This window comes from Pangasianodon hypophthalmus, chromosome 13 (genome assembly GCF_027358585.1).
Source record: "Pangasianodon hypophthalmus isolate fPanHyp1 chromosome 13, fPanHyp1.pri, whole genome shotgun sequence".
NCBI classification, from domain to species: Eukaryota; Metazoa; Chordata; class Actinopteri; order Siluriformes; family Pangasiidae; genus Pangasianodon; species Pangasianodon hypophthalmus.
In genome coordinates, this window is record NC_069722.1 from 9869972 (window position 1) to 9883147 (window position 13176).

Below are 13176 nucleotides of genomic sequence, written 5' to 3' on the forward strand. Positions count from 1 at the left end.
TGAACCACTAGTAAAATGATTACATTCAGAAGTTGCAGACTTGTATGCTGTTTGTTTGTTAATTCACCCATTTTTATTAATTAAAACATGATTATTATTAATTAATACCAGCATATGTGTAGTGTGTGTGTGTGTGTGTGTGTGTGTGTGTGTGTATGTATATATATATATATATATATATATATATACACACACACACACACACACTACACATATGCTGGTATTAATTAATAATAATCATGTTTTAATTAATAAAAATGGGTGAATTAACAAACAAACAGCATACAAGTCTGCAACTTCTGAATATATATATATATATATATATGTATGTGTGTTTGGATGGCTTGTGCGTTTCCCTTAAAGTCATAATGCTGACAGTTGAATTTTATTTTTATTCTGACTTGATTATAACCATCATGCAAAAATCTGAACTTGGAGAAAAAGAAAAAAAAAAAACAATAGGGAAGAAAATGGCATATTAGTGCATGACTTTATACTTGGATAATTATAGAATTGATAATATTTGGATAAGTATAGAAAACCTTTGTGAAAGTACGTCTGCAATGCCTGTAGAAGAAAAAAGTAATCATTGAATGATGCTTTAAAAGTTAGCAAGTGCAGGAATGTGGAATTTGGTACATGTTAGTTCAGAGAAGTTTCACCATTGCTGTGTGTTGGGTAGTGCAGTACTGGTGGGGGTTCTCTTTGCTGTATGTTTTGTTAAGGTCACTCCCTTGCCAATAGTCACATTAATTATACAGTAATTGGGTGTTTTGTAAAGCTATTTTTGTACTAAATAGAAGCTGTTTTGTGACCATTTAATTCCTAGGTCTCCATTATGAGTGACCTGTCTTTCAGCATTTGTAGAAGTGCTAGACTGCCCTTTATGATGGCGAGTAGAATGGAAGGTGTTGTTTTTGGGGCGGAAACTATTTTTTTAAGACTGTGATTGATCTGTTGTCTTTATAGAGGAATTTAATATTTAAGTGACAGTTTTGGTACAGTAAAAAGAAGCTCATATCAAAGGGGTAACTATGGTTATTTTGGACTATCTTGTCTCTGCATGTCGTTGCATTAGAAAGAGTGCATGAAAAGAAGCAATGACTGGTGTGACTTTATAAGAGGAAACATGTAAACAAATTAGTTGCATATTATACTCATATTATTTTTCTCTGTATTGCATAATATTTTGTATTTTGTGTGATTAGCTGAAAAATGTGCAGTGAAAATGTATAATGGGAGTCTTAAGCCATAGCAGTTGCCTGCTTGCTCCCCCTCCCTCTTTTTCTCTCTTCTCTTCTCACTTGATCACCCTCCTTTCTCTCCATCTCCATTCGTGATCATAGTACTACAGAAGGCAAAGGGAGGAGCTAAAGCAAGAGGGGGAGCGACCAATCAGGAACCACGAACACCTGTGTGCACATTCTGAGAAACAGTTGACTGTGTTGCATGAGAGGCCACCTCTCTCTCCCAGAAACACACACACACACACACACACACACACATATGTACATATATATATATATATATATATATGGGTGTGTGTGTGCACTCTTCCTTTCTTCCCCTGGTTCTCTTCCTCTCATACAATCAAGCTAGAACACCGGGCGCACACACCCACAAAAGAAGTGCAATTCTAGCATTTAATTGTATTCCATATGGTAGTTACCTGCTACCAGGCTAGTAGAATGTACATGTAGGCGTGCTTTCAGCTTGGTCACTTGACCAGCGTGACTCTCAGTGGGCTTGCTTGTTCAGGAGAGGAGAAGAACTGCGAGAACAAGGGAAGAGGAGCGGCGAGGGGGAGGGGGATAGGGATTGTAGGGGCGTTGTACAATGACACTTCCTCCAGGGCTTCCCTTCTCCGCCATTGTGGATTGTCTCAAAATGAGGACTGGAGCTTTGGGTGTGGATAAGAAAAGCAATTAAAGATTGGAAGCGAGAAAGACACGTCTGCTCCATGCTTGTTTGTAGATGCTGGCGGTGTGGTAGGGTTAAAATATGTGCTGCTGTCTGTTTAAGAAGGTTCCTCCCTGTTAACCCCTTCCCCATTTTTAACCATCTGTCCTGTTTTTTAAGTGGGATGAATCCCTATATGCTGTGGGTGCTGTTGTGTGTAAGCAGCCTTAACATAGCACCAGCATGTAGCCTACAAACAAGCAGGCCTTTTGGAAAAAAAAATGCATGAAACAAGGTAAAAATGAAATGAAGTAATATGTAGAGAATGAGTGTGTAGAAGGATTGATGATGAAACAATAAATAGTGTGGTGGTTGCATTTCAGGCATTTGTTCATGTCCATACATCAAGGAAGCAGTGATGAAAAGGCAAAGAACTTTTTTTTTTCGCTTCCCTAAATCGTTGGATTGTACGCAAGTGCCTACTTATACATACATTGCACATACGCAAGCACTAAAATAATATCTGTAGTCCTTAACTAGAGCTTCAAGTCATGTGAACTAGAGCACTAGAGGTGGTATATAATGAGGTCAGAGCTGTTGTTGTGAAATAAAATTTCCAGCTTCGCTTCTCCACCTACTAAGAGGAATGTCAGGCTGGTGAAGAATGACCAAAGAGAATTTTTTTGCAGAGAAGAACACGTCCAACAGGTGGTCCTGGGGAAAAAAAAAAAAAAAAGATATATTTTCATGACTCGGAAATGAGCAAACAGCAAACATTCAGCTTTTGTGTGTAGGTTTTATTAAATAGCCATAAATGGCCATTTGTGAAAAAGTTCATACAAACATTTCACCAGTTAAATTACTGTTACTTTGTGCATTTTGTCCTAAATGTGTCCATCTCCTTCAGTATTTGTAAACTGTGGGTAAGCACATAGACAAAGCTTTGTGAAAGAAAAAGCACATTTCAAGTTTCAGAAAAGGCTTGTTGAAAATCCCAATGGAACTTATTTTAAAAAATTTGTTTTTGGGTGGGGGGGTGTCTTTTTTTTTTTTTTTTTTCTTCTTATGTTTAATATGTAAATTAATGGAGTTAAAATATCAAAAAAAAATGTTTTTGTTCTACTGTTAAGCTAAATGATAAAGCTTTGAGTGATTACACTTTTTTTATATTTACTATATTTTGCTGCAGGTAGGAAATTGGTGAAATACATTTTACAACTCAAAACACTGCTAAGTGTTCAGAAATTTCAAAAATAAAAAATGTATGGAAATTTTAAAAACTTGCTTTTAGTTAGGTTTGTGTAGCTATTACATTTCATAATTGATTTTGATTTGGTGTAATTTTGCACATAGCAAATACATGGTCAGAGGGGATGATTCCCCAAAAGACCAAAAAAATCCTGTTGATTTTTTTTCCCCTCTGATGTAAGGACCTCTGCGTCTTGCTGCCACCCCCCCTGTAGCTCTCTTTGTGTTGCTGCTGAACGGGGCTCTCTGAAAGCATAGGCACCATAAATACTTGCCAAGGAGGGGGAGGGAAAACTCTGAACTTAAAATTCGTTAACTTCTATCTCTCAAACTGAGAGGCTGACAGTTTTACCATGTACCTATAGGCGAGAGAAAAGATGAAAGTGGCAGGAAGTCCCTGAAGAGTACAGCAACAGGGTAGAAGCGTCAGATTTATTTATTTTTTTTTTTATTCTTACCAGACAACATTGGTTTGAAAAGTTCTACCTATTTTAATATTCAAATTTTATGTCCTAGCATGTTCTACTATTCAAATGTCTTACCTATATATGCATGCATTAGTTAGCAAAGGCCCTCCTCGCATCTGAGAATGCAAGCTTGGCATTCTGGATAACAAATCAAAGCACCTACCATCCCAACATACAGCAAAGAAACATTTGGCTGTGCAGATTGTGAAACTAAAAGGAAGTGACGTTTTAAAGCAGAGCACAACTAAATGTGACCATAGACTCTTGGCAGCTTTTACAGGAAGATATGGTTAAAATCATATAAAATATAAACCCAACATGATTTCTTGGTTAATTTGTTTGGCTTGGAGCGAACATGTAATGTTAGACTAGTAATGTAGATAGCATAACATGCGCTCTCAGCTCCTACAGGTTTATCAGTGCCACATTGTCCTCAATATTTTACATTTAACTGATTAATCAAATGGATTTAAACATTGCCATCTCTATTATTTAGAAAGGGTGTGTGACCTTGGTGGTTGTGATTATTGAATAGACACAGAGTTTTGTCGAATACTTAGTCTGAGCAGGCTGTTTGTCCTATCATAGACAAAGTTTAGTGATCTGCACTTAGGTGGAAATTGGGGGTGTCGTTGCATTGACATCACATTGCTAAACATTAATTCTCATGTTTTTGGAACCCATTAGCTAATAGTTGGACCACTTAGAGTACCCTCACATGGGTTTGTCCTGAAGATGTACTCCAATTTAGTTGATAGTAAACTATATGTCTTGAGCATTTCAAAATGCAACTCGCATATGACTCTTAACAGGTAATTAAAATTATGCATTTGATGCTGACATAAGATTAGTGAAGCAGACTGCATTCTGAAACTGGAACTGGAGCTTTTGTTCCCAGACAAAGCCATTCAGGAGGAAAGTTTGCAAACAGTCCAGTTTGAACACACCTCAGGTGTCTTTGTGGTACATGATGGCTGATATCGAGACTACAGTTCAAATGACATTTTTAGTTTGCTTTTACTTTCTGAATACTCACTCTTCTGTTACGTTTCTAAATTTCTGCTTCACTTATTTTCTTTTTCCGCATTGTGTTTTAATTGAGGAAGCATGAAGTCATATATTACAGTTACAACATTTGTCTAAAAAGCCACAGTGTACTTAATATATTTTTTTTAGGATGCAGAATACATTGTGTTGAGCATGAACAGTACATCAGTCAAGCCAGGCGTGGCTATAACCATGCTTTTCACGTAAATACAAGCAAATATTTGCTGTGACCAATAATGGCAATCTTGATGTGTATGACATGAACATTCGAAGTCAGCCATGTAGCCATACAAATATATTGTCACAGTCTGACAGCCTTATTGTTACCGGTGAATTGCTATGCGTTTTGTTATACCCTGATTGCAATAAATAGAAGTAGAATTCAAATAAATATCAGTTACGTGCTATGCATGCATAATTTCATCAACAGTGCAATTACATACAGTTTGTGTTCCCTATAACGTTCACTTGTAACATCAGGTGAAGGTTGTGCATTTAATTGTGGAGAGTACAGGTTTTTTTTTTTTTTTAAACCATTTTATATCTCCTACACCTCTGATTGAAATGTATGTGCAACTGCAAAATATATCTATTTTGCCTGAGACAGGATATAATAGAAAAACATGGAGTTAAATCAGCACATGTAGTCAAACTGTGGCAGCATAAGATGGTGGACTGATCGCCAGAAATGAACTGAATCACAGAAGATGGATGCTAATGCAAAGCGTGTCTCTATTCACACTGAGAAAATATAGCTCCAAGCAGATTTTGTTTTTGCATTGTGTGCGTGCTGTTGACTCTTGATGAAACTAAGTGTGAGGGGAAGTGTTCAGGAAAAGAAGACGGTTTTCCAGACATAGTTTGAGCATTCATGATGGACACATGAAAGGTAGAAGGGCTAATTAATTATTTAATCTTGACTGAGACTTGCTTTTTCGCCTACTTTGACATGTGGACTACACATTCAGGGAAAAAGGTAATAGGCTGTACATTTTCAGATGTTAATGCGAGCACCCTCAAGGCTATTTGTTTTACCTTTAGTTAGGTGCTTTTGAAAATATAGTGCACCTATAAAATCCACTTATGCTCCATAATTGGACCTTAAGAGATCTTTTTTTGGGGTCATACCTTTTTATATACATTGTTTGTATCTTGGGGAACAAAACGTGTAACTGTACAGTACCTTCTCGCTATATTTGTTAGATTTTTTAATTGTGCGAGATGGGAAGTTTGTTGATTTCATTTCAAGTGAGTTTTTATTGTCATTCCTCTACTTAACTCCTATATATTGGAATGAAATGTTTCTTCAGGGCCATGGTGCAACACATAGCAATACAGTAGCTCAGTACACAGGACTACATAAAGTGCAGATACATGAGTGTGAAATAAGTGCAAAATATACAATACACAGGACTGTGCATGCTAACTAGACAAGCCAACAGAACAGTATTGGATGGAAGACAACAGTGCAAACTATTGTCTACAAAACTGTAAATTCTATCCTGTCATGCATTTGGATAGAAAAAAAAAGATGGAGAAATGTGTAACAATTCTTACTGTAAATCCAGGCTGATTTGTACATTTGATGGAAGATATAAGGCAAACATAACCGTTAAAACTTGTGTACGTATGTATTAGACTTGCTAGACTTGTTTGTTCATGCCAGATGTCGAACCATTTTGGCAGAAAAGGGAAATTGGTGAAGTAGAAGCCCAAAGTTGTTGTTCTAAATAGTTTTCTTCTTATTTTTAATTACTTTTTTCATTTCTTTTTTTTTTTTTTTCATTTAAATTGATCTGGTATTATTTCTTTTTTTATATCATTTACTGCTATGAAGTATATGAAGCTATGAAGTAGCTTAGTGTTTGTATTTAATTGCTGTTTTTTATATAAACTTTTTTTTTGTGCAAGGCCAGTTTATAATTAGTTTGAGAAGTGTTTAATTCACCTACATATATTTTATTGGCCAGAGAAAGGACAAAGATTGTATAAAAATAGGCCTTGGTGCCTTATCCATAAAATGTAGTGTAATTCTGTGCTACAGGGTCAGTTTAAAGGACAACATTCAACCTATTCCAGGTATAATGGAGGGGAGACTAAATGTGAATTGGTGTTTTTGGATTAGAGATTAGTGTACAAAGATCAGTCTGTAAAGTGTATGATCTGCTTTTTGTGCCAAGAAAATATTAAGCTCAATCAACTGATGGCTGTTAAACTATAAGAAATTGTAAGGGTTTTTTTGTCTTGTTTGTGTTTGTGCCACGGCTCTTAAAAGCCTGACTGAGAATAAATTTCTCCAAGTTGTGTTCGATCATCAGTGTTATGTGGAATGCTTTCGTGTTCTTTAGCAAAACCTGAGTACTAGTATGTTACTACAGACCCTACCGTAGCATTGAAAGCTTTAATCTCATGGTTCAGTAATTTATTAGTTATTAAATATTTTTTAAATATGTATGGTGGTTTAAAAAATAAATATTGTTTTAGCTCAGATATATTGTGTTCTCTTACACTTTGTTAACAATGTTACTGTTTACATATGCAGTAACACTTTCATAGCACACCATAGGACCATATAACACCAACGGAAAGCGGGTACTTTTCTTCCTTCTGCAATTCTTCTCTTTGCCTTTACATCTTTGCAGCACCCTCCCACTCAACCTCAATCAGTTAAAATGGAGCCCTTGTGTCACATGGCTTCCAAACAGGCATGTGCTGGTCTGATCATGCTATGTCCTCCTTCTGCACACACACTCGATCATGCTAAAGCCACAGAGAGAGGGGGAAGGGCCAGCGAACCTCCACCCTTGCTGCAACTCTCCCTCCTCCTTAGCCAAACCTATATGAAATGAGGAGTTTCCCTCACATGATCACTGCATGAGCTGAAAACATGGCGCCTGCTAAGTTGTAGGACCATTTTGTATGTGCACAGGAATGTGATGCCCATACTGTGAAATAATAGAGCTTGGAGAATAGAATTGAGAAGTATTTTGCTACCTACGAAATGGAAATTTTATGACTTTTAAATATACACAGTTTAAAAAAAAAATTTAGTCTGTATTAATAAATAAATAAATAGCTCTCAAATTTGTAGACAGTTGTAGGGAAAATGAGACTTTAAAAAAAAAATTTTTTGTCATCTGCTTTTTTTACATTCTCAGATTCTCAAGTTGACGAATGGATGATTTAAGTAATATACCAGGTTAATATCACCCTGTGATGTGAAGCCCCTGATTTTTGCAGTGTGGTTGTTTTTTTTTTTTTGTTTGTTTGTTTTTTTAACCAGACCTAGGTTCACTTTCCCTACCAACATTTTCACCATAATATTTAATACACACATCAACCCTGTTCCCAGACCTGGTTTAACCAGCGTATTCTGAGTAGACACATTGCCAGACAGTGCTAGACAATGAGCTTTAACATGGGGGAATGAGCTGTAATATGAGCATTAAAAAAGAGAGAAGTTGTCAGAGTGCTGTAGGGGAAGATGGGTTGGTGTTCCCTGGCAGTCAGCTACATATACCATGGAAGATCCCCATGTTCTCAGTATTTACTGATTCAAAAGAATGGGGGTTTACGTCACACTGTTAGAAAGACTGTTTTACCTCCCTTGAAATACACACTGAGAGGAAGCAGAGCAGACTTAAAGATTTCAGAGATTTGCATGGTGTGTGTGTGTGTGTGTGTGTATGTATGTATATGTATATATATATATATATATATATATATATAAGTTTCTTAAACAAACAGATGTATGTATATCTTTATGAAATTTTGTGTATTTAAAGTGAACATGGGAAATACAGGTACTTGTTATACCTTAATAGTTGCAGAAAATGTGTTTTACCCCCACTGATTAGTTTCTCTATAAAAAAAAAAAAAGTTTAAAGGTTTGTCATGCTCAAAGAGGCTGTGCTTTTTTTTAATCTAAGTAAATCTGTGCTATTTATGTTTGGCAGGAATTATTAAGGATCTGTTATTTCTAAAATTTACTCGAGACAAAAAAAAATGCTATACAAAGTGCACAGAGGTGTTTTAAGACTCAAATAGTTCTTTTCCATGTTACCTTTATTGTAAACAGAATGTAGTGATATAATTAAAGATTATCAAGCAGTGATATAGAGATGTTTTACATTTTTGTCATTTGTTTTTTTTTTTTTTTAAATGGCAAGTTTTGTGGCTTGAAAATATCCATTCTCGTTTATAATTTAATGATTATCACTACATGGAGTTTCATATATTCTTAAACTTTATTCAGAAGGGAAAAATATGTAAAATATTGAAAGTATGTGGAAGAGTCTGAATTTAATCCTTGTAATTTCTGCTATCTAAAATATTTCAACTGAATAAATCCATCTATTCCAAGAATATTTTGTTGGTTTAATCACTTAGTATCGGTAAGTTTTGTTCTTACATTTCTTTGTTTTGTTTTAAGCTTCATTCAGGGCATTTTCTTTGGATTAATGAGTTTAGAGAACAGAAAAGAAAAGAAAATAGTGAGTAGTGATCAGGAGAATATGATCTTCAGGCAGTTGTCTCAGATTAGTGAGACATTTGTTTTTGGGTTTTTTTTTTTTTTTTTTTTTTTTTTTTTTTTTTTTTTGGAAGGAAGGTGGGGGTCAAAGATTTTAATTTAAAGTCTTAATATACTTTGGAGGAGATTTAATCAGATCTCACCCAATATTTCAATGCCCTTGAGTTTTGTTTCATTGTTCTCGTTCAGTGCGCCTCTTCACGGTGAGGCTGTAACACTGGGTTACCATGTTGGCTGGAAGAACCTTTTTCAGATGGTTAATGGTGATTAGACTATTTAATGAAGAGCAGACGAATGTATTTTTTCCCGAAACCAAACGAGCCATAACCACCGAATTGCTTAAATAACACTGCAACCAATTCGCTTGAAACCCTTCTTGTTTTCAAAAACAGGCGCACATTTGCGCTGTACTTGTGGTGTTTGTGAGGAATCACTCGGGTTTAGACATAACGCAGAATCTGTAGGGGTGTCTGGACGCTGCCAAATTGTTTAATAATCATTAAATCTACGTTGCAGTTTCTTTTAGAAGCTCCTTAATACGTTAGTCTTCAATAATGGCGACGTCTTTTTATGTAGTAGTATATAGAGCGTGGATGCACACGTTTCTATAGCGCTCTACTTTCACACTCCCCCCTCTCCTGTGTCGGGAGTGGGCGGGTCCGTGATAGCGCGCGCCGCCTCTTTCACGCTGCTGTAGTATTCTCGAGTAGCTCTGTGACTTTATGAATGAAGGCAGGTCTCCCCTTCTCCTCTGCCTGTACAGCGCTGCGTAAACGCTGGAGCATTGCAGAGACACGGGATTAAACAACACATTTTCTTCTTACGCTTTTTTTTTTTTAAATAACACGCAGTGCTGCCCTGTTGCATTTGTCCTACATTTTAAAAGCATCTCGATTGAGCATAAATCGAGCAGTAATGACTTAAGATAATCCTGCAATGTGATATTGAAACATGGAATGACTACTGTACTCCAAAAAAAAAAAATCTTATTCTAGCACAGTAGTAGTGGTGTTTCAGTATTCTTGTGCCTGTTTTTAATACCATGATTGTACTGATTCTTTAAAACTACATACATTCAATCACAATGCAATGTAGTAGCATTCATATTTCATAAAAAATGAAAAGGGTGAAATGCACACATGCATATGTGGAATATAATGACAGCAGTGCTGACATGGTTGCTAAACAAAGTCCTCGTGGTGTATGTGCCTGGAATAGTAGTCTGCGCGCGCGCACGCATGTGAGCGCGCTTCATTGTGGGTAATTGGGCGTTGTCAGGAGAATATGGCTGCTTTCACTCTAAAATGGCTGAGTGGAAATTCGCTTGTTGTCAACCACATAGCTTGCAGAACAGATAATGGATTAACGTGCGTAAAATAGGCTGACCATTTAGACGAAAAATATAGCTCATATTTACTTATATTACTAATCCTGGGTTAATTTTAATTATACGGCGAGTTTTTATTTTCATGTTGCCTTACAGTAGGCCTGCTATCTTAAAAAAAAAAAATAATAATAATAAATCCTATTTAGCCAAACACACATGCTCTACTTATACATAGGCTAGGTCTATTCCTAAATACATTTGATAGGCTATTTGCGAGGGAACATCATACATCTGATAAACACCTTTAAAGCAAGACACTACAGGTAGAGACGTCAATCATTTTCGGGTATTTTTTGGATAAATTGTATCTATAAGATATCATCTCTTACTGTAGTAATTAAAACTACCAAAAAGACAATGTTCTTCCACTTGGTTTGTCCACTCGCGACCACTGCATTATCTTAAACTTAGCAACTTTAAAGAAGGCTTAAGCCCCGCCCACGTCTCCACAGTCACGTGAGGCCATCTAGCCCAGATGTGTTTTCTATTATAAACAGAAAATATGCTGTTTTCTGTTATATCAGTGTATGTGACATGTGACATAGCTAAACGTCAGTTTCCTTTATAAACCGTGTAAAATACACTAGCGTTGAAACATATGAAGTCACATTGTATTTTAAAACCATTTCCCTCAAATCTGTTTCTGGATGACTTGCTTTCAAGAAATTTTTACATGTTCTTTCACTTCCCCAATCAAAAGCTTAATACAGAGGAATTTATCTAAATGTTTAGAATTGTTTGGATTTATGCTAGATTTTATACTGAGAAGCCAGAAACATTTTATAACAGCCTGTGGACTTTTCTTGGTTAAACAGAGAAATTATATTCCAATAAAGTGTCAATTTCACAGTGAAATAAACATTTTGATTCAAACATCAGCTGAAGAGTAGATTTTTAGTTTTAGTAGGCCTAAGTGTGCAAATCTCCACACGTTTAATGTGTGTACACTATTCACCTGTAGTGTGTTGCTTTTAAAGAGAAACCAAGACACTACTTGCTTAAAAGCTATCAATAATGATTTATTTAATATAACTTTACAATTAATGTTTTAATTTTAAAAATCAATTTTATTAACAGGGACTTTAACAAGTCCATATTCATAGAAAATGAATATGAAACCAGAAGGACGGTGGTGAGTTATTTTATATCTATAATATATAGCCAGTTTTCATGCAAGAGATTCATATGGGCAAAAATTCCTATTTAGTTTTATGATTTATAAATTTTATATTATTTCAGGTAACATAAGTCAGTGACTCCAGTTTATCTATGGAAAATGAAAGCAGGTTTATTTAACTTAAACCTGTAATGGAGGCATTACTCGTTAGCTTGTTGCTGAGCAGAGTGAAAACCTGCTCTGGCTGATTGGCCACATTGTTGGTACATGGGAAAAAAAATTTGATTTATATATAGATATACATTTTCCCCCAAGGAACATTCCTTTCTGATAGTGACACATCCGGTAATTCTGGAGAATGGTAGGTACTAGTAAAGATGATACAATTACTGCTATCATGGCTTTTTTTTTTTGTAAGTTTACAAAAGCGAATACTTAAAAACTGTTTAAAAAAAAAAGCTTTAAAATTCTAAAAACCTGTATGTGGTTAAGTCTAATTTCTTCTGCACCTGGATGCACCTGAATGACTGCTCCTGTAAAGACGAGTCGGGGGAAAAAGCCGAAGCGCCCTGTTACCTTCCACCTGCAAAGTGCATTATGGGTGCTGAGGATTGCCTGGGCTAGTTTGGATCCTTTCCTATTGCAATATATGTGTAATTTCATGAGAGTGCTGGATATTTGGCATTAGCCATTATAGTGCACTATATAGTGAAAAGGGTGTGGTTTGGAGAGCAGACAGGTGGAGCGTCTGTGCATTTCTACTGGAACTACGTAGCACCGTGAAGCAGAAAAACTAAATTACCGACGATTTAAAGAAAAAGAAAAAAAAACTCAAGAGTGTAGAGTCTGTCACATGTTTCAGACTTGCACGTTACCCATTTCATTTGCAGTGAACCAGAAAATCCGGCTTTACACGTGTCGAGATCGTGGGGCCTAAATGTACAGTGCAAAATGCACCAGTTCCTGTATTGTGTTTGTGACTGCGCACTTCTGCAGCCTGCCATGAGAGAAGTGTACACTCGAACTTTTAACGCTTAATGCACAAGGTACTGCGATCACATAAAGCAATCATACAGAGAATACAGACCTAAAACCGTGGTGCATTGTCTCTTAACATATGTGCATTGACGTTTGGTGTAAATGCTGAATGTTATTCTCATATTTCATTTCATTCATTCATTCGTCCCATAATTGGAGCAAAAGTAGCCTGCGTGGTGAGTTGCATTACGTTTGTGTCAGGTTACACTAAACCGGGGGATTAATAGTACATTTTGCATAAAAACGTATTATTACTGAGTGTGTGTGTGTGTGTGTGTGTTTGCCTGTGATCAGGAAGGCTAACACTGAGAGCTAGTTTTGTTTTAAGCTTGTTTAACATATATAATAAACTAATTGTTTTCCCTCGTTGCCTTCTGCAAAGCAAATGCATTGAAAAACCGTTGTACATGTTAAAGCCCACGTTTAATGTAGGATTTTTTAT

The 13176-nt window shown here is 36.1% G+C and overlaps 1 protein-coding gene across 1 annotated transcript in view; it reads left to right on the forward strand.

The window, feature by feature from the left end:
- Positions 1–13176, forward strand: part of igf2bp1 (insulin-like growth factor 2 mRNA binding protein 1) — a 41717-nt gene that overhangs the window by 4949 nt on the left and 23592 nt on the right. The window lies entirely within an intron of this gene.